This window comes from Condylura cristata, unplaced genomic scaffold, assembly GCF_000260355.1.
Source record: "Condylura cristata isolate star-nosed mole 26May11 unplaced genomic scaffold, ConCri1.0 scaffold00007, whole genome shotgun sequence".
NCBI lineage: Eukaryota > Metazoa > Chordata > Mammalia > Eulipotyphla > Talpidae > Condylura > Condylura cristata.
The window spans coordinates 13,918,229-13,938,425 of NW_004567108.1; the positions used below are offsets into that span (position 1 = coordinate 13,918,229).

At 45.1% G+C, this 20,197-nt stretch overlaps 1 protein-coding gene across 2 annotated transcripts in view; it reads left to right on the forward strand.

Annotated features, from left to right (window-relative positions):
* The window catches only part of PDZD2 (PDZ domain containing 2), a 207,979-nt gene that overhangs the window by 14,852 nt on the left and 172,930 nt on the right, over positions 1-20,197 (forward strand). The window lies entirely within an intron of this gene.

Sequence of the window (20,197 nt, forward strand, 5' to 3'; positions counted from 1 at the left end):
GAAATATTTTAAAAACCTGTTTGTTCACAAGAAGTTATCAATGTCATTAAAATATTTCTATCAAATATTAGCCATATGAAGAATGTGTATTATCTACACTCCTCTCACATGATTTTTACAACCCCCTAAAGTAAGAGGTAAGCATTATTATCTCTGTTCTTAGATGATGAAATTTAGACAGACAAAGTAAGTAGACACAATTGCTGAGGGGCAGAGCCAACCCCACCTTCCCTGTTTCCTGGACTGAGTTTCTTTTGCTCTGTCAGTTACCATTCATCCTCCGAATAGCATGTTTACCCCATTAGATCCGCCTCCCTCCCAGATAGACAGCATGCCCCTGCCCCAACAAAGAACATGCCAGTGCATGGTCTTCTGTGCTTACTCTTTCACTTAGCATAATGCTTTCACTGTTTACCTACATGGTAGCATGTTCCAGAAGTTCACTTCTTTTTATTGCCACATGGTATTCCACAGTACGGCTGTCCATAGTTGTCCAACCATACATCTTGGATTAGCTGGAGATGTGGGTTGTTTCTGTTTCTTGACCATTACAAACAATGCTACTTGATGTGACTACTTTATGTGGACAGGTATTTTAATTTCTCTTAGGTATGTGTCTAGGAATAAAATTGATAGTCACATAGTAACTCTGAGAAACTGTCTAACTGTGTTCCAAATGGCTATGCCATTTAACTTTCCTACCAGCAATATGTAAGGGTTCTGATTTCTCCACATGCTCACCACACTTGTTATTATCTATTATTACAGTCATCATGGTGGGTGTGAAGTGATATCTCATGGTGGTTTTAATTTGCATTCCCTGATGACTAATGGTGTTGTGCACCTTTACATGTGCTTTCAGTCACTTATCTATCTTTGGGAAAGTTTATATTTAAACCCTTTTTAAATTGGGTCAGTTAGCTTTTACTTGTTATTTTTGAGTTGTAGAAGCTCTTTATATGTCCTCTTTATAAGTCTCCGATCAGTTACATGATTTGCAGCTATATTTTCTCAGGCATCTACAAATATTTAGCAATTGTCTCTAGTTGTTTTTGGCTAACAGATGTAGGGATAGGACTGTTCTTGCAGAGTCAGTTCTGAATCAGTCAAATAAAGATAAGTCTGGAAAAAAGCCTTTCAGAGAACTGCCAGACTGGTCAGCTACTGAGGGCAGCTCTTTGGGGATTGAGCATTGAGGGCCTACAGATTTGTTCGGACCCAGCTGGGGCCAGGGGGCTGTTGTACCATAGTTATAAAGCTGTTGGATTTCAAAGCTGTGTGGAGATGGGGAGAAAGGGATACTAATCACTAAATGAAAATGCTGAGAGTCAATCATTTTTCTTAAAAAAGCACTTCTTAGACTGCTTCAAAGCTTAGTTTATTTCCATAGTTCTAAAAAAAGTTGCTTTAATAATTTTTCCACGGTTTGAACTGCTTTTATCGAGGAGTAGATTCATTCTATCATTCTGGAAGGTTTCCTTCAGTAAGCTTTGGAAGAATAAAATACATTTCAGAAGATACATAGCCTACGCGTTCAGCTTATGATTTTCATGTTAACCATCACTCTAATCTGGCAATAGGAATTTACCATTACCACAGACCATTCCTCATACACCTTAGCAGTTGTTAGTGCCCCTTAACCAAAGTGGTATTAATCATTGTAATTTTCCTGTCCACTGCCATCATGTTTTTTTCCAACTCTTGATGCTAGCTATTCACATTTCCCCTAAAAATCCGCTCCCTTAATGCAGTGGACCTAAATGGCAATTTTAAAAATTATTTTAGTTATTACATTTGCTTATTTTTTTTAAGATTTATTTATGTATACAGAACTGGGGTACAGTCCAGAGTTGCAGGAGTGTGAGAGGCCTCTCCACATACAGAGTGGGGAGCAGAACAGGCAGATCGATGAAGTACAGTGCTGAGGGGAGCAGCGGGTGGGTCAGGGGAGGTCTGCTGCGCCATGTGGGTCACCTCCGGGGCTAGGGATGGAACTCACACTGACGTGGTTTGCTTGCAGTGCTGCGTCCTAACCCGTTGTACCACCACAGAGGGCCCTATTACATTTATTTTTTAAGTTCATTAATCAGCTTGGGGCACCCACTTATCTCTGTCAAGCTCCTCCTACCTCCCCAAATTCTCCTGTCGTTGCAGCCATTCTCCATCACTGGGAGGTTGGGGACCTGGTGGGGGGGGGGGGTGCTAGCTGTAATTCTACTTTATTCCTTTGTGTCAGACTCGCAGACATACATGATCATCTAAAAACACGCAGCAAGCCGGAATCCTTCAGGATGAAGCTAGAGGGGTCTGCATGGGACTTCCAGATCCACACGATATCCAGATATTCTGAGTACAAATAGACGGGGCATTTCCTGGGCCTTTTTGGAGCAGCATTACCTTCTACACAGACTTCTTGCTTTTCCTGACCAAGGCTTCTCCAGCTAGTGCAGCAGTACTGTGGCACAGCTCAGACTTGCATTCACAGCCCAGGTTGCTCCTGTGAGGAGGGTGGTAGGTCAGGGGAAGGGTCAATTGCACCCCATATAGTAGATGACCTATAATGATGTGCACCTGAAACTTCAATAGTATTATACAAAGTGACAAGAAAAAAAATTTCCACATAAACAAGCCTGAAGTTAGTTACTCCCTTTGAGGAATGCTGCAAGTCGGAAAGCAAAGTGGTATGGGGCAGGGGTATACGACGATGGTCTTCCCTGTGGCAATTTATGAGATGCGGGACCCCTGCTCCATTTCACTGTTTTTCCTTACCATGGATCATTAACCAATGGAAAAGGAGATGTTCGGATGTGGGATGAAATAAGTCCGAAGTCAGGAATGCATGTGTAAGAGTCATTGCTTGGAAGGTAAAAAGGGGTCACATTTGTTGAACTTAGTGGTGTAAAAAATAACCAAGGGGGCCCTCCCTGGTGGCGCAGCGGGTTAAAGTACAGCACTGACAAGCTAAAGCCACTTCCGCATGAGTTCGATTCCCGCCTGCCCCGGAGGTGACCACATGGCGTGGCAGACCTCTCCTGACCCGCCCGCTGCTCCCCTCAGCAGTGTACTTCATCAATCTGCGTGTTATGCTCCCCGCTCTGTCTCTGGTGAAGCTTCTCACCACCCCTGAGCCTCTGGCCTGTACCCCAGTTCTGTATGCACAAATAAATAAATCTTTATTAAAAAAAAATTACCAAGGGGCAGGAAAAACTGTAAACTGAGTGAAAAGGTTGAACAAAGACCTAATAACCTACAAATGACATAACTAATACAAATTATTAAAATCCAATTCTGCCTTTAGAAGGAAGTTTTCATCATAGTAAGAGATGAGAGTGGGTTAAGGGAGAAGAGAGGCCCCAAAAAATCTGAGGTCCAGACCTTTAAATGTAGGTACCGGCTGCGTGGGAAGCGTCTTACGGGCTGCTGGCGGCCTGTCTTTGATGTGGAGCTGGATGCCATGGCTTATAGGACATTTTCCTGGAGGGGAAACTCCACTTACACGAAGTAACCAAGAATGAGAGGCACCAGAAGGTTTGCTGCCAAGAGAAGACAAACCCTTCATCTAGGGGTCTCCTGATCTGGAGGAGAATGTGTCTGTTTGGAACACTGGCCCTCCCTCTACCACCCCACAGTCCCCACTAGTTGTTATGCGATATGGGGTAGGGTATGCTTATACTCTTCATTTTTTTTTTTTTAAGATTTATGTATTTGTGCATACAGAACTGGGTGTAGGCCAGAGGCTCAGGGGCGGTGAGAGGCTTCACCAGAGACAGAGTGGGGAGCAGAACAGGCAGACCAATGAAGTACACTGCTGAGGGGAGCAGCGGGCGGGTCAGGGGAGGTCTGCCACACCATGTGGTCACCTCCGGGGCAGGCGGGAGTCGAACTCATGAGGAATTCTCAGTGCTGTGCTTTAATCCGCTGCGCCACCAGGGAGGGCCCATACTCTTCACTTTTAATATATCTCCTAGTGAAAGAAAATAATAAAGAGCTTTGATTAAAGAGGCTCTTAGAAATTAGCACAGATGATTTCATGACAAGAAGATATCAACTTTAAGTGGCAAAAAGTGTCTTGAATTTATAGAAATACCCTACAAATCTTTTCTGGACTTTGAAAGAGAAATCAGCAGATTGAGGAATTGCTCCAATATGTGACTGAAAGCGACGTCTTCATGAACTTCTTTCTGGCCCCCAGAATATTCTGTGCTACTATTCCCCTGATGATATATTTTTTTTCATTTTGACATTTCAAGGCTAAAAGGTGCAAGATGACTTCAGCTTATGGAGCAGAAAAAATGTTCAATGACCAGAAAATACATCTTGAAGAGATTTGTTTCATTCTATTATTAATTACCCTAAGTAAGACGTGATTAAAAAGAAAGCAACCTGAACTCTTAGGAATATTTGCTCTTCAGAAACATCAACTGGTATTTTGTGAATTTGATAGCCCACTCAACTAATTAAGCGCTCAGTTGTTTTTAAGTCAAAGAAAGAACGCTTGATATGTTATGGTTTAGAGCAACACAATGCAAATCATTTCTGTTGACTCCTTGCCCAATCCAAAAATAATGCAACAGGATAGTGGTCACCAGTGCTTGGGTGTGATCAACCAATTATGAGAATATTGCAAGTTATTATCCTTCGAGTATCTTCTACACCTTTCCTTTCTCTGCTGTTCTATGCAATATTTAAAGAGCTTATTGTTTAGCCTTAAGGACCCTGCCTTATTAACTAAGAAGGTATGACTAGGGACAGATGCAGCTACTCACTTATCCTCTCGGTCTGTGATTTCAAAAGCAATGTTTAATGTTTCGCCAACTGCACTGGAAAAACCAGAGCTTCATGGTCTTGTGTTGGGTTGGCATCTCACACTTGCAGAGCTCCAGACACATCTTGATAGTCACAAAAGTGCTGGACTAAGTGAGTGTTCCTTTTAAAAAAAAATTATTTATTTATACATATGGAACTGGGTACAGCCCAGAGGTGCAGGGTGGTAAGAGGATTCACCAGAGACAGAATGGGGAGCAGAACAGGCAAATGGATAAGGTACACTGCTGAGGGGGGCAGCGGGCGGGTCAGGAGAGGTCTGCTGAGCCATGTGGGTCACCTCTAAGGTGGGGGTGGGGGTGGGGCCGGGGATCAAACTCATGCTGCAGTCGCTTTAGCTTCTCAGTGCTGTGCTTTAACCCGCTGCGCCACCAGGGAGGGCCCGAGTGTTCCTTTTTAAAATGAGCATTTGAGTATCTTCTATCATGATCCTGAATCAATCTCATTCTTTTTGACAGCAGCAATAGTCTTAAACCCAGTCGGTCTGGATTTGGAATTTCCATAATTGTGCATCTGAAAATAACCAGCCTTATTATATTTGATGTACATATTTACACAGCTTTTTAATCAGTTGTGTTTGTAACAGCAACACCACCACAACAAAAAAGCATTCTATCTGGATGTTCCCTACCTACCAGTCTGACGTCTGTGTTCTGAAATAGATTGAAATTTATTCTCACCAAAAAATAGCATGCTGGTGGTTTTGTATAAGCTTGTTTTAGTCTTCTCTCTATGAACAAGTAGTAACATTATTGTTTTTGCAAAAACAAACAAGCAAGCATGGCAAACAAGCAAGTTTCTACAACTCAATCTAAATACGCCATTCTCTTAAAATCTCTCTTACTGACCAAGATGGTGTCCTGCTGACTAAAGTGGGGGGTGGGGGGTGGGGAGAGGGTTGGGAAGATTTTTATGGATATCTCTAAAGAACAGGAGGGGATTATGCTAAGCAAATCTTGCAGATCTGGGCTGGTGAGGGTGTGTGTGTATGTGTGTGTACATATGTATGTGTGCTTGCATTTACAAGGTTGATACAGGGCCCTGGGCACCATTCTCTGGTAATTCACTTCTGAGTGACACAGCCTCCAAGCCAGCCTGTCCCGGCTCCTCAGCTTGGGGATTACCATGCCAGGGCAGGACCCATCACCCTGCTGTAGGTCAGCAAAGTCATCCAAGGTGGTGGCTGAACTGGGGAGCTGGGCCCCGCCTTCTTGGCTTCCAGCTCATCCTCACAGAGCGTGGGTCCCCACGCTCTGTCCCCAGCTTGCCTTCCAGCTTGCCTCTGTCCCCAGTTTCCTTCCTGGTCGGCACTCTGGCTGGCTTTTAGGCGCCACCCCAGAGAGCGAAGCAACAACCTCATGAAGACTGTTTAACCGGCTCCCACAGTGGGGTGAGGTCAAGTCTCTGTCACAGACCCATTAGACGTGGTAGTGTTGGTGGGTCTGCTTCTTTGGCCCCACCCCGAGAGCAACATAAAATGAGGTGAGCGTAAATGAGGTAGGAAGGAGACAGAGCTACAGAAAGACTGTATGTGTGTACCTTTCAAGGTCCGTAAAACCTGGAAACAGCAAAAAAGAAAATTCTGTCAAGGACATCTTCAGTCTGTAAAAAACACCATTATACTAAAAATAATAGTACGTGCATATCCAGACTTTATGGACCAGGTATGTTCTAAACTCGGAAACCTGGTGGAGCTGGAAATGCTCCCCAGAGATTTGCCCAAGCTCCCGGCTGCAACAGCAGAGTCTGGTAGAACCAGGGACAAGAAGGCTCCTACTTTGATAAGAATTTTTAAACAGGTCAACAGCCCAGGCAAAGGCACAGGTGAGTTTTCTGAAACTTACCTAGAGGTGTTGCTCTCTGTAATGAAATAGAACCCAGGCAAGGCAAACTACTCATCTGGATTTCTCCACAGAAAAGCCTTGGTCTCTCACGGTGGTTTCATGATTGCGTAGTCTGCTCTCCAGGTAAAGTTGGCTGTAAGGGCTAGCTTCCTGCTGTAGCAGGGGCACTGAGCCAGCCACAGATAATCCCAGCTCTGGGATTTAATTCCCAGGAGATCTGTGAGTGTAACCCTATGCCTGGCTCATCTGAACACCAAGTCTTTCACTCCCATGAGAACTTCTTATCCTCACCTTCCAGACAGTCTCAAACGGGGTGGATGGGAGGACATGGCCTCTGCTGCCCCCAGTCTCCGACGTGGCTTCTCAATGCCTCCTTCCTCCCTGGCCCCCCAGATCCTAGGGGCTGGGGACCGCCTGTCTCTCTCCAGGAAGAGAAGGGAACACCCCAACTCCGGAGGACAGGCAGCAAACTGGTGCCTCCTCCTTTATTGTGGCCCACAGCAGAAAATCAGGAATAGATCTTCCTTTTCTAGTCTTTTTGACTTGCTTTCAATTCCTTTATTCTCCTACTGAGGTCATCTTTGAAGATTGACTCTGTTTACAGAGTTTCAGAATCATAATTTATCATTGCGGTTCTCCTTGGAGACTTCAGAGATCAGAACGAACAGTAAGACGAATGTTTGCTTTGGTGATCTTTCATCATTTGATCCTTAGTAATGATCAGAGATGAGAAAGTGGCTTGCTCATAAGTTATAGTCTTGCAAAAGGAAACAGAGTTCACGAAATCTGAGCCTTTACATGGCAGGGAGGAATATAATTTTATTTTCAGGAACTTCATTTTATTCTGAAGCTTTCTTTGATTGAAAGAAGCTTGCAGGTTTAATTACAATGAACCTTCAAAATGCCTGGCTATTTATATCCTCCTACCTGGTGCCCATGCAGCCAAGGAACAGTCTTTTAAAATATTTTTTAAAGATTTATTTATTCATGCATACAAGAACTGGGGTACAGGCCAGAGATGTGTGGGAGGGGGCAGTGAGAGAATTCACCAGAGACAGAGTAGGGAGCAGAACAGGCATATCAGCGGAAGTTCACTGCTGAGGGGAGCAGCGGGTAGGTCGGGAGAGGTCTGCTGCATCATGTGGGTTAGCCCCTTGGCGGGGGATCGAACTCATGCTGCAGTGACTGCAGAGAGACTCATAGTCCTGGGCTTTAACCTGTTGTGTCTCCAGGGAGGGCCCAATTTTTATTTTATTTTTGAAGGCTTGTCTTGGCTTCTTTTTTAGTCTGTGTTTTGTTATCAAAATGAAAAATATTTTAAATGATGACCATATCAGTTGAGTAAGTTCTGAAGAAGAAAGTAAAGCACTGCCACGATTCAATGTATTGTCTTCTGAGCTCAGCCCACAATCGCACCCATTCACACACACACATCCTAAGAAGTGCTGGGGTCATGTATCTGTAGGTAAACTTAGGAGTTGTCATCCTTCAACTTTTAAGAAATAATGTGAGGCAATTTCTTCACCCCAGTAAGCCCAGGCTTCCCTAAGTGGAAAAATGCACCATCTTAACCCCTACAGTGATGGAAGAGTCCATGAAGACATGCATGTAGCGCCTCATTACAACGTCCCCCACACAGAGAACACTCCGGAGGTGAGAGCCATTCTTAGTGTGTGTCTTTTTCTCATCACTTCAAAAGACATTCACGTTAATAAGCCTTTTGATGGCTGTGAGAAACTTCTGGTCCTCCTCTATTGCACCCCTGTGTTTGTGGGGACTTGGAGGTAGCTGGACTCCTCTACGGCGTTGGGTTTCTGAGTCACCATGAGCAGTGATGTGTGTCTGCACCCTCCTGTGCGTGTGTCTCATAACACCCTTCACCCTTGTAGGTAGCTGCTGTCACCCTTGCAGGCCAGGCAACCTAGGCCGGCAAAGAAGGGTCCAGGCCAAACCCAGGCCTCTCTCTTCCCCCTGGTAGCTCACCCTGACATAGCCCAATTCCAAATCCACAGGTACAGGGATGAGTCTGACAGCAGCTTCCTGGCCAGGGTCCAGCTGGTTCCTAACAAGTGACAACTCTGCTAGACCAGGAAGGCACTTGGTCCAGAAGTCAGGCCACGTGGGTTCACGGTCTTCCCACATCCTTTTCATCACATTCTCTTTCTCTAGGGAGTGAGTGTAATAATTTTCCACCTTGCTTTTCTCATGGGGACAAAGTGAGAAAGTGATGATAATACTAATAATATGATGGAGGCTTTAAATAGCTGTGGCATGACTGACTTTTTGGCTACCGTGGTTGTTTCTAATGATGTAATTTGTGATTAATCACTCAAAGTAGTTTCTTCCCCCACCATCCATTAGCAACTTGTTTTTTGTTTTTTTTTAAAGATTCTATTTATTGATGCATACTAGAATTGGGGTACAGGCAGAGGTGTGGGGGGTAAGGGTTCACCAGAGACAGAGTGGGGAGCATAACAGGCGGACTGACTGAAATACACTGCTGAGGGGAGCAGCGGGTGAGACAGGAGAGGTCTGCAACACCATGTGGGTCAGCTCCCGGACTGGGGATCGAACTCAGCCTCTTAACACCAGCAGAGACACTTTCTTAATCTCACTGATGTCCTTCCTTCCTTTCTAATCAGCCCACCCGGGAAGCTTCATTGTCTTCATCAGCTCTTACTGCTACTCCGGGTCCCTCTCTGTTTTACCCATAGTCTCACCTGTCATCACAGCTATTCTCCACAAAGTGGAGATTACAGAGTCAGTTCATTTTTGTGCCCTTCCCCCGAGATGTATATTTATGAATGGATTAAATGCTTCACTTTTTGGGGGTGACGGTAGGTGCTTTGTATGTACCATTTATTTTTTTTAAATATTTATTCATATAGAACTGAGGTACAGGCCAGAGATGTGGTGGGTGAGAGGATTCACCAGAGACAGAGTGGAGAACAGAACAGGCAGATCGACGAAGTACACTGCTGAGGGGAGCAGCGGGTGGGTCAGGAGAGGTCTGCCACACCATGTGGATCTCCTCCGGGGCAGGCGGGAATCGAACTCATGCGCAAGTGGCTTTAGCTTCTTAATGCTGTGCTTTAACCCGCTGCGCCACTAGAGAGGGCCCGTATGTACCATTTATAAGCAATAGCATGGTTGATAACAGCTCCCAGGTCCTGCAGAAGAACCCAGTGTTCCCTTCATAGGATAATGGGTGTTGACTGGGCCTTTATCTCTCCTGATATCGTCTCCAGCTCAAGGAGCGCAGTTGTAGATCAGATCAAACCTATGGCTGTGGTCCTGTCTTAGCATTTTTGGAATGAATTCCTACAGTGGCAGAGCTTGGGCCAATTAGGAAGAAGAATCTGATCCTTGTGGTCAGTTTAGGGAAATTGGGGAACTGCTTACTAGCCATTCAGTGTTTCCTTAATGTAGTTTACTGACTTGTAAAGAGGACATGTTTTCATATATCCTCCTAAGACCATCCAAGTCAAGGTGAGGTACTCAGTTGAATGGTAATTGCTCAGGAAGGGAAGATGGGTCAAAGTGGTTGAACTTAATGATGTTAAGAGTGATGGTGGGAAAAGAATTATAAACCGAGGGAGAAAGGTTGGGCAGAGGTCAGGTTCTCAAATGAGCTATAAAGAAGATGATTAAAAACGTAACCTTGTAAGGTGTCCATCAGAGTGAAAAACAGCACAGGAGGCATTTTCAAGGGTTCTGAAGTTTTAATAAATATCTATTCTATGTGTGTGTGTGTGTTGTTTTCTGTATAATTATTTACCCCTGAGTATAGAAATGATTTTTATAAAAACCAAGTAACGGGTACAAACTAGGGTGGTCAGATTAAGCGAATAAAAAGTCCTGTGCACTCTTCAGGACAGGCTGATGCTAAAAAAGACGTCATTTTTCATCTAAAATTCTGATCTAATTGGGCCTCCTGCATTTTATGTGGTGATATAGGTACAAAACTGTGGTAAACAGAGCACCGGCTCCTGCTAGATCCAGGTCTCTGGGCGAGAACTGCTGCCCTTGGGGACCCCAAGTAGCTTTTACTGTACTTGAGCCTCTATGAAGGCCCTTCAGGAGAGCACAGCACTCAGGATGACAAAGCCTGCCGCTTGGGGCGGGGTGTGCCTCAGCGGGGCACTGACTGCAAAGGGTTAAGTGTTGCTCAGTCAGGGCTGAGCCTCGCTTCTTGGACTCCGTCTAAGCAGAACAACACCTCTGTGGACTGGAACAAGTTTCTTTGGTCCAGGGAACAGAGAATGCAGCAGGAGCTTGAATACATGGAAGTGGCGAGGGAGGGAAAGACGAGGACATGAAGCTGTAAGTCCCTGGTATTATGTCCTTGGAGAGAAAACATTAAATCATATGTAGCTGACAGCAATACATATTAATGGGATTAAGTTGGAGAAGATTCTGTATCAGGGTAGTTGAAGTTCATGAATACTTCTTGCAGATGGTGGGACTGTTTTATTTTTATACTTAAATAATGAGATGGATTTAGGCTATCAGATGGGAGGGAATAGCTGTTCCACATAAGAGAGGTCACTCCCCTGGGAAACTGCAGATGTGGGGGGTGGGGTGCTGCACCCGTACTTGTGTGAAGTCTTGACTGGAGAAGCTGGGCTGTTTGGATAGGACGGCATGTAAGAAGTTTAGGGGGCTGTGGAGACTAGAATCAAAGTCCCTGTGTCATCAAAGGAAGCAGGAGCCACCCTGTACCTTGGGGGTGACCAAATGTAAAAGACATACGGTAGTTGCTGAAGAGATTTTTTTTTTAAAAGATTTATTTATGCATACACAGCTCGGGTACAGGCCAGAGGTGCAGCGGTGGTGAGAGGATTCACCAGAGACAGAGTGGGGAGCAGGACAGGCAGATCGACAAGTACACTGCTGAGGGGTGGGACAGGAGAAGTCTGCCGTGCTATGTGGGTCACTGGGTCCCCAGGGCGGGGATCGAGCTCATGCTGAAGTGGCCTTAACCTATTAGTGCTGTGCTTTAACCCACTGGCCACCAGGGAGGGCCTGAAGAGATTTTTACAGGCAGCCATCATGGAGAAAGAGTGGGGCTGGTGATGAGGACTCCAGCTGAAGGAAATCAGTCTGTAAATAGGAATCCTGTCATTCCACATGCACAAACCAACCCTTTACTGAGGCTTTATCACCTGAGGAACTGAGACTACAGAGAAGACTAAATTCCATTTCTACTCTCAAGGGATTTACAGTCTGGCTGAGGAAGAGAACCTGTAAACAGAATACAGCTAGAGTTTTAATCAACACACAAGAAGTGCCATGACTCTTGGAGACCAGGTGCCATCTTTTTGCCTGGCTTCATCAACTGCATCACCCCTCTCTGCTGCCACCCAGCCAGACTTCTGGGATATTCTCCTGATTGTTTTCTCAGAACCTAATGTGGCTTCTGGCTGGATGAATCATATCTAAAGTAAATTCATTTGCTAAAATAGGCTATTTCATGGTGTAGGAAGAGACTTATCCAAAATGTCTTAGGCCATTGGGGTTTTTCAGAAGAATGACAGCCACAGACAGGCAGCCATTTCAGCAACGAGGTGATCCCTCAGAGCTCCTGAGGGAGATGATTCATCATCAGAGGGGATTTTGAGCTTAGTGTTAAAAGATGAACGGGTGTCTGCCAAGACAAAAGAGTGGGATGCCAGTGTTATAGCCTCCCCTGAGCCAATCCTCTGAGCCAAGTGGCTTCTTGCAGTTTTCAGTTCTTTTGTTTAACCATCATCAGTAGCCTTGGATTGTCAGGAAAGACAGACAGCTCTGCGTCTCCTGCCTGACCACGTCGCCGCCAGGTGGTAGGTCCACCAGGAAGCAAGTCCTTGAAGGCTGACATGCATAAAGCAGGCGTTGACAAGCACACTCAGAAATTGCCCATCACCTGCTTTTATAAGTTGGTGACATCTTCCCAGCTTATTCTTGTAGATGATCCCAGGAGCTGCTTCCCGCAGGCTCACTCTGAAGTGTGTGCAACAGGACTCTGGAAGATCGCCTGCCTATAGAGTCAGATTCAGCAGCAGAATCCTCCATTAACTGGGGGGACCCCAGGCCCACAGTGGGTGTTCCACAGCTGCATGGCACCACTCAGAGGTGTTAGGGAGCTGGCTCCCCAGGGACTCAACATTCAGCAGGCAGGGACAGATGTGCCCAGATAAATGCCTATAACCACCTCATCTTGCAAATCTCATTCTGCAGATGAAGGAAGCATTTCTTCATCTAAGGAACCTTGTGATACAGATTAGAGCATGATATTTCAAATGCTTGCTGGAGCCGCCTCTGCAAGGGAGGAGAGTGGACTTTGATAAGTGTCCTTGAAATGTTAGCTCATGGCCTCTAGGTGTAGATTGCAGTTGTCGTCATGTGATGGTCTGTGTTAAAGCAGACCATTATTTAAAAATAAATTTCAGACACTGAAGAGTGGTTGGGGACTTTTCAGGCAAGGAAGACACATCAGCAAAGATTTTGAATGAATTCACAGGTAACCTTTCCTGAATTGGTGCAAGTTAAGCCCATGTAAATAGAACTTAAGGAACTTAAATGTCAGATTCAGATTCTTTCACATTCAGATCCATAGGGGTGACTTGGCATCTTTCTTCATCTGTACAGTGGAAATCATAATAGTGTCTGCCACTTGGGCTTTGGGAGGATTAAAAGAGAATACATAGAAGAGGTAGGCATGATGTATGGGTAGCCTAGATGCCTGATACTCGTTACTTAAGATTGCTTTTACTGTTACTGTTGTTGATAATTTTTTATTTATTTATTTATATGTGCACACAGAGCTGGTGTACAGGCCAGAGGCTCAGGGGCGGCGAGAGGCTTCACCAGAGACAGAGTGGGGAGCAGAACAGGCAGATGAATGAAGTACACTGCTGAAGGGAGCAGCGGTCAGGAGAGGTCTGCCGCGCCATGTGGGTCACCTCCGGGGCAGGCGGGAATTGAAATGATGCGGAAGTGGCTTTAGCTTCTCAGTGCTGCGCTTTAACCCGCTGCGCCACCAGGGAAGGTCCCCTGTTGTTGATAATTTAAGACGAAAGTAGTAGTTGTCTTCCCAGTGCCTAAACGGATACCTGATTTAGAGCATGCACTTGATAAGCAGTTGGAAGAATGAGTGCATTTGGAAGTCTCCCAATGTCTATTTATTTGTCCAACAAATATTCACTGGCTACTTGTATTTGCCAAGCACAGTGGTCAGTCCTGGAAATAAAATAGTAACTAAGGACACATGACCTTACCCTAAAGGAGTTTCCATTCTAGATGAGAAGGCAGACAAGTGAATAGACAGTGGGGATGTGGTTGAAACCCAAGTGGACCCTGAATATATTCTTTGGGGTGGGGGAGGGGTGGAGGGCTGCCATGGGATCCCTAAGGAAGGTGATGTCTGAGCAGAGACTAGAGAGGGCCCAGGTGAGGGTGATTAGAGCAGAGAAGACAATCTCATTTATAAGGGTTCAATCTCATTTATCACTGGTCTCACAGTTTGGTGCAAGCAATTTAGTTCAGGGTTTCTCCCAGAGATACTTAAAGTTAACTGGGTGCTCCAGTTAAGGTTTAAATTTTCTTGTATATGAATACACAGAATCACTTGTGTCTATCTGTGGAAAGTAGTTGTGGAAGCCGATATTGCCACTAAGTCAGAAGAATGGGAGCTGAAGGAATCTCTCTTGGTTTTCTGGTTTATGTTTTTAGGCTTTTTCTCTGTGGCTTATGCCAGTGATTGAGAAAAACTCACTTACAGTGTTAGCCGTGGTCCCAGACCCATCCTGTATGTAGATTGTCTCACTTAATCTCCCCCTCCTCCCAAATCTCTGAAGGAATATGATTTGAATATAAGAGTAGGGAATGTTAAGTGACTTCTCAGAGTCCCATGGGTAATAACTGTGGGATTCGGAATTTCAATCTAGGACTTTCATATTCCACTGCTTCCCCAGGCTGCCATATAACACATAGTCCCAATCCCAGAGGAATTTCAGTCTAGTTGGAAATATGTGATGTGAGCCAAATAAGTTAGTGTTCACTGGAAAACAAGTGATGTGAGAACCCAGAAGACAAAGGTTAACAGGGGCTGTGGGGATCGGGGAACACATCCTGCAGACATTAGAACAGTCATATAGCAGTAATAAACACAATGACTGGAACTGAGACTTCATGTTGAGGAGAGGCTGGAGCTAAGATTTGGACAGGTATCCCTGTCCTGCTAAGAGCAAGTGTTGGTTCCAGGTGGGATTGAATTCTGTCTCCTCTACTTACCAATTGTGTGACCACCAGCCAATTAGGTAATCATTTGGCCCAGATTCGCTGCCCAAAAAATGGGTTGAAAACAACGTTACCTATTTTTTAGGTTATAAGGGTGGAATCAATTCAAAAGTAGAGAACAATTCAAAAGTAAAGAACATAGAACAAGACCCAGCCTCCGATATGTGGGAGGCAACTAAGTACTACTTGTTTCTGTCGGATTTTACAAATTGAGTTTCATATTGATGCTGTAAGTAATGGCAGATTTTGAACCAAGCCCTGCCAAGATGGCCTCCGCGTATCACGACTTTCTTTCTTGTGTTCAGGGCAAGATCACAAATTGATATAGTGGGTGGGAACTCAGTCTCTGATTCAAGAACTGTTCCCAGAGCACCGTGTTAAATGGCTCAGCCCCTCTCTGGGGGCTGGGTTCTGAGCATGGAAGTTATCACTCCAGTAGAGAGTCAAAGGGGGAAAAGGGAGACCGGGCTTCTGTTCAAACATTCATTCACTCACTCATCCATTCAGTCAACATTTACTGAATACCTTTTTTATTCTGGGCATTTTGTTTCTATTAACTACATCTGGAACACCAGTAAGTTACTGCTCAGTCCAGGCACTGGCTGAACGTTTATTGGCTAGAATTGTTTTTGTTTAGTTTTAAGACAATTCAAAGTTATTTTTGTGGCTTATGCTAAAATTCTGAGGTTTTTTCTCGTGCTTTGCTTTGTGCCACTGCTGGGCTTTGTATTTGTGGATTGTTGATGGCCCTGGATGTGGTTGGGGAACTTCTCCTGGGAATTTCCTCTTTCTTCCTCACTCCAGCTTTTTATAGCTACATACAGTTTAGGTCTGCTAGCAAACACTTGGATAATTATGCCACTCTTTGTTTATAGACTAGGGATAAATTGTCCTAATGGGAAAATATCTATCCTTTGGAGTAATTTGCATCAAGGCTTTTAATTTTTTTGTTTGTGTATTTCCTTTGCCTTTCTGAAAATTATTTTGATGTCTGTTTCAGTCATGAATCATTTATTGTTGATATACAACAGCACTCAGTAAACCCCATTAAAGACCTCTTCTTGATCTAAAAGCAATTGACTTTGGGAAAATAGTTAACCCATCCATACACTTTCTCATGAATGACAACAGTTGAATTTTAGGACTTGTAGGGAGATTCTGCTAGGAGGGCCTTTAAAGCTCCTCTCTTGGGCTGGAGGAACGCATTGAGCTTAGGGTGTCTGAAAACAGCACAGGCATGTGTATTTGTTCATGTTTTGGACAGGCATGAGAGACCTACTATCAGGCAAGGTTGGATTATAGTTGAATCCCTGCTTCTAGTTAACAAAATAGAGGGCTCCCTCTGCTTTGGGGGAGATAGGAATGCACCCTTCCAATCATCCTTCCAATTGAAAGGTGGTCGTTCAGTCCTTCCCTCAGCTGCTGGGCTGGGGAGAGGGGGAGGAATAATTAGGTTCCCCAGATGACGGAAATGTATGAAAGGCTTGGTTTTTAATCAGTTTGAGTCAACGCACATAAATGTTTCTTTCTTCAGTGTTCCTTCCTCCCGACAGTTAAAGCTGCTTAATAAATGGGAGGCATTGGTATCGTAGGTAAGCACACCCGCTTTGAGTCAGACTAAATGGGTGTAAATTGGGACTCCCGTGTTTACTAGCTGTGTTACTTAACCTGTTGTGACTCAGTTTCCTTGTGTTAGAATGAGGCTAATACATATTCCCCGCCTCACAGGGCTACTGCAAAAAATAAATGCGATGGATAATCTAGTTAAACTAATTAGCACAATGCCCAACATAATTATAGTAAGAGCTTAATCACTCATAGTTTTATTTTTTTTAATTTATTTTTTTATTATATAGCAGTTTCTTTTTACATCATTTTGTACATTTTTTTTCCCATCTCAATTGTAATCCCCGCGGGTTTCCCATCACCAAGTCACCCGTGTGCCATCACCATAATCCCATGCATTTCCCTCCCCACCCCCCGTTTTTGATCCCATTCCCCACCCCACCCCTGCAAAATGTCTCTGGTATATGGTTGTTCATTATTTTTGTTATTCTCTCGCCTGGTCCATTATACTCCTGCTAACTCATAGTTTTATTTTCACCATCAACTAATAGTTGCGTGTTCACTGAATGAAAAGTCATGCAGCTGGAATGGAAAACAGCAAAGAGAAGTGAATCTATAAAATATGACTTATTGAAATTGGAGATATTTTTGACATACACGTCCTATACGGAAAACAAAGATCCAGGACGTGGGCCTGTTTGTGGGGCACATTACACACCCATGGGCCCCCATCTGTGAATGAGGAAACACGGACACTCGGATCTTTGCTCCCACGTTCAAGGGAGTAATGGAGGGCCCGGCTGCTCTAGAGGGAATGAAAGGCATCCTCTAGTCTGGCTTCTGCCTAAACATGCAAAGCTCTCACTTAGGATGTGTCTGAGAGGTGAAGATTATAGAGATGTGAATGTCAAGTCAGTTACCATGAGGATTTAGCAAGTCTTTCTGTCCAAGCCAATAGAAGGCTGCATTTGAGTCTCATTCCCCTTCTGCTTTCTGTGGAGATGAAGCCCAGCTGGTTGGTGTCTTCTTTATAATAACCCATCAGAGAGGGAAGACTTAAGTTTGCCTTCAGGCGCTTTTTCACTCTAGACTAAACAACTCCAAATCCTTTAACCTTCCCTCATAGGTTTTCTTTTCTGTCTCTTTAATCATTTTGGTTTGCCTTTGGAACCTCGCCAGTGTCTCCAACCCCCTTGAAATCAGGGGCCTCAGACTGGACATCCCCCTAAGAAGAGTCTGTTGCCAGGTTCTTTATTATGAGGGAGGGGGAGAACAGAGAGGCACATCCCTTTCAGGGCAAACTCCCACCAGTGTGAGTTCACCCCTCTGTTGTGCAGCCAGCCCAAAATACAGACTGGAGTTCAGTGCCTGATCTACCGTAACTCTTGAGCTCTGTCGGTTTTTCTGGACTCTGGGTGTTAAGCCCCATGTGGCCGTCTGGATGATCAGCCCCTCACAGGATGCTTTATAATCAGCCCTTAGGCCGAACTCTAAGCTGTTTTCTAATGAACCATTTCCTTCATGTGTTGAAGCCACTTTGGATTCTCTTAACATATCTGGGTGTGTGGATAGCAATTTAAATCTTATTTAAACCAGACCCAGTGTAAAATTGGAGGCCCCATTTGAAGCACCCCTTTGTTTACTGAGCCACTGATGGCTTTTCCATGCAGCACTGAAACCCGGTGAGGGAAAAGACCAACCAGATCATATCTTTCTGGCCTGCTGATGAGAATGTCATATGCATTCAAAAGCTTTCCTGAAATTAAGATATTATACAGATGTGGTCAAATTTTCATTCCCAGCCCATATACTCCCTAAACAGAGGTTAGGCAACAAAGTTGGTGGAGTAAGGGGAGGAGTATTTATCTACATTATGCTTAAAATCTTGGATTTAAAGTGACATTGATTTGCACATCATACATTACCAGATTGGAAGAGTAGAAGATTAGAAGTAAAAGAAACTGTCAGTGGAGAAAGCCATCAGGAAGGAAAGAAAGGAGCACTTTTTAAATTACTGTTAGAGCACTCAATTTGGCTAATTCCCACAACACTTGTCAGATACCAAAATGGCACCTGAAAGCATGTAGAGGATCCACTGAGACTAGCCCTCTGGCAGGAGAGGGCGGGACAGGGGTGAGGCCCTCACCCTCAGTGAAAGCCTGGTGGTGTTTGTAAGCCAGGAACATTCTAATAGCCTGTGCGGATGCCCTTGATTATTTTTCTAAAGTCATCAGTCGCACTTGCTTTGACCCAAAAATGCAGAATTTTGAGGTCTTGCTTGCAGAACTTGCTCTCACTGGACACATGTTGCACTCTTAACTCCAAGGGCCCTCTTCCACATTACCAGAGTGGAAGAGTCATCTTCCATTTGGGCGCTGCAGGTCCACATAACCCTGGGGATTTTCCTTCCAGCTCTTCCAGAGGACTGACATGACTGCAACTGCGTCCCTTGCTGGCTCGGCTGTTGGTCCAGCCCGAGTGCAGGGGTAATTCCAGATTTTCTGATGACTTTACTGAGTGCTGTTGGGGTGTTCCTGAGGGTGGGGAGATTTCCCACTCAATTTCCCTTGCCACACGTGGCCCCTCCAGGTGCTCAAGTCCCATGGGGAACCTTCAGATGTGGCCTCCTTTGTAATTCACTGTTTCCAGTTCCATCAGGTCTGTCAGATGCTAAGCTCCTTCTCTCAGCGCTGCTGGGTGCCCAGGAAGAAGAGCCCAGCTAGGAGACATAAAGTTAGGGGTGAGGGGACCAGGCAAGTTTCTGGCATGAACCCCAAGGAGTGGGGTGGGTGTGGCTGCCCGTAGGCAACCGATTCAGCTTGTGCAGAGACTTTTGCAATTCAGCCACAGGTGGTCTCCATCTCTCCAGTGGCCCCCCGGGGAACTCCAACCTAGATGCTTTCGAAGCCAGGTGAAAACGTGTTTTCAGCATTTCCTTAATGGTTTGAGGTTTGGCAAGGCAATGCTTTTACTTTTCAACAAGTGTTAAAAGCGGGGGTGGGGGGGGTAGGGGGGGAGAGAATGGAATAAAATACAATTGAAGTTTTGAAAAGCAACTTCTTCGGGCAATAAAATGGGGGGTGACTACCCTGCTTTCTGCCAGCTTCGCCCCCTCCCCCTTCTGCCTTAAGAAAAGCAAATACTCCTTTCCTGTCTTATTTGTATTCCCATTAATTTAAGACAGGAAGCCCTCAATGGGCGTGATGTAAACAATTCAGCCTCGTGGGTCGGGCTTCCTCATCAGTTCGCAGCTGGGGAGAAGGCTGCCAGGCCCAGGGCCCATTCATGCCTCTCGGGGGCTGACTTGTTGACCGAACCCCCGACAGAAGCCCGGAGGAGCGCGGGAGAAGGTATAAAGGAAATGCTTAAGTCGTGCAGTCACCGGCGATTGTAATTCAGCGGTGGTACAAGTGGTTAGTTACTCCAGTAGAACAAAATCAGACTGAAGATTTCTGGAAAGTTTCCTGACATCATCACACCCCAGCAGGGTGTGATGCTTGGGATTCTAGTTGGGGGCTCCCTCTCCACCCCTTTTCTCACCCCACCCCCGGGAAGAACCCGTGCTGCTGCTGCTGCTGCTGCTGATTATGAAACGGAGCGGTTATGAAATGAATTGATGGTGGGGAGGTGGAACTTCCTGCGGCGGCTGAGGGAGAACTTTTGACCGCGCGCGCCGAGCGGAG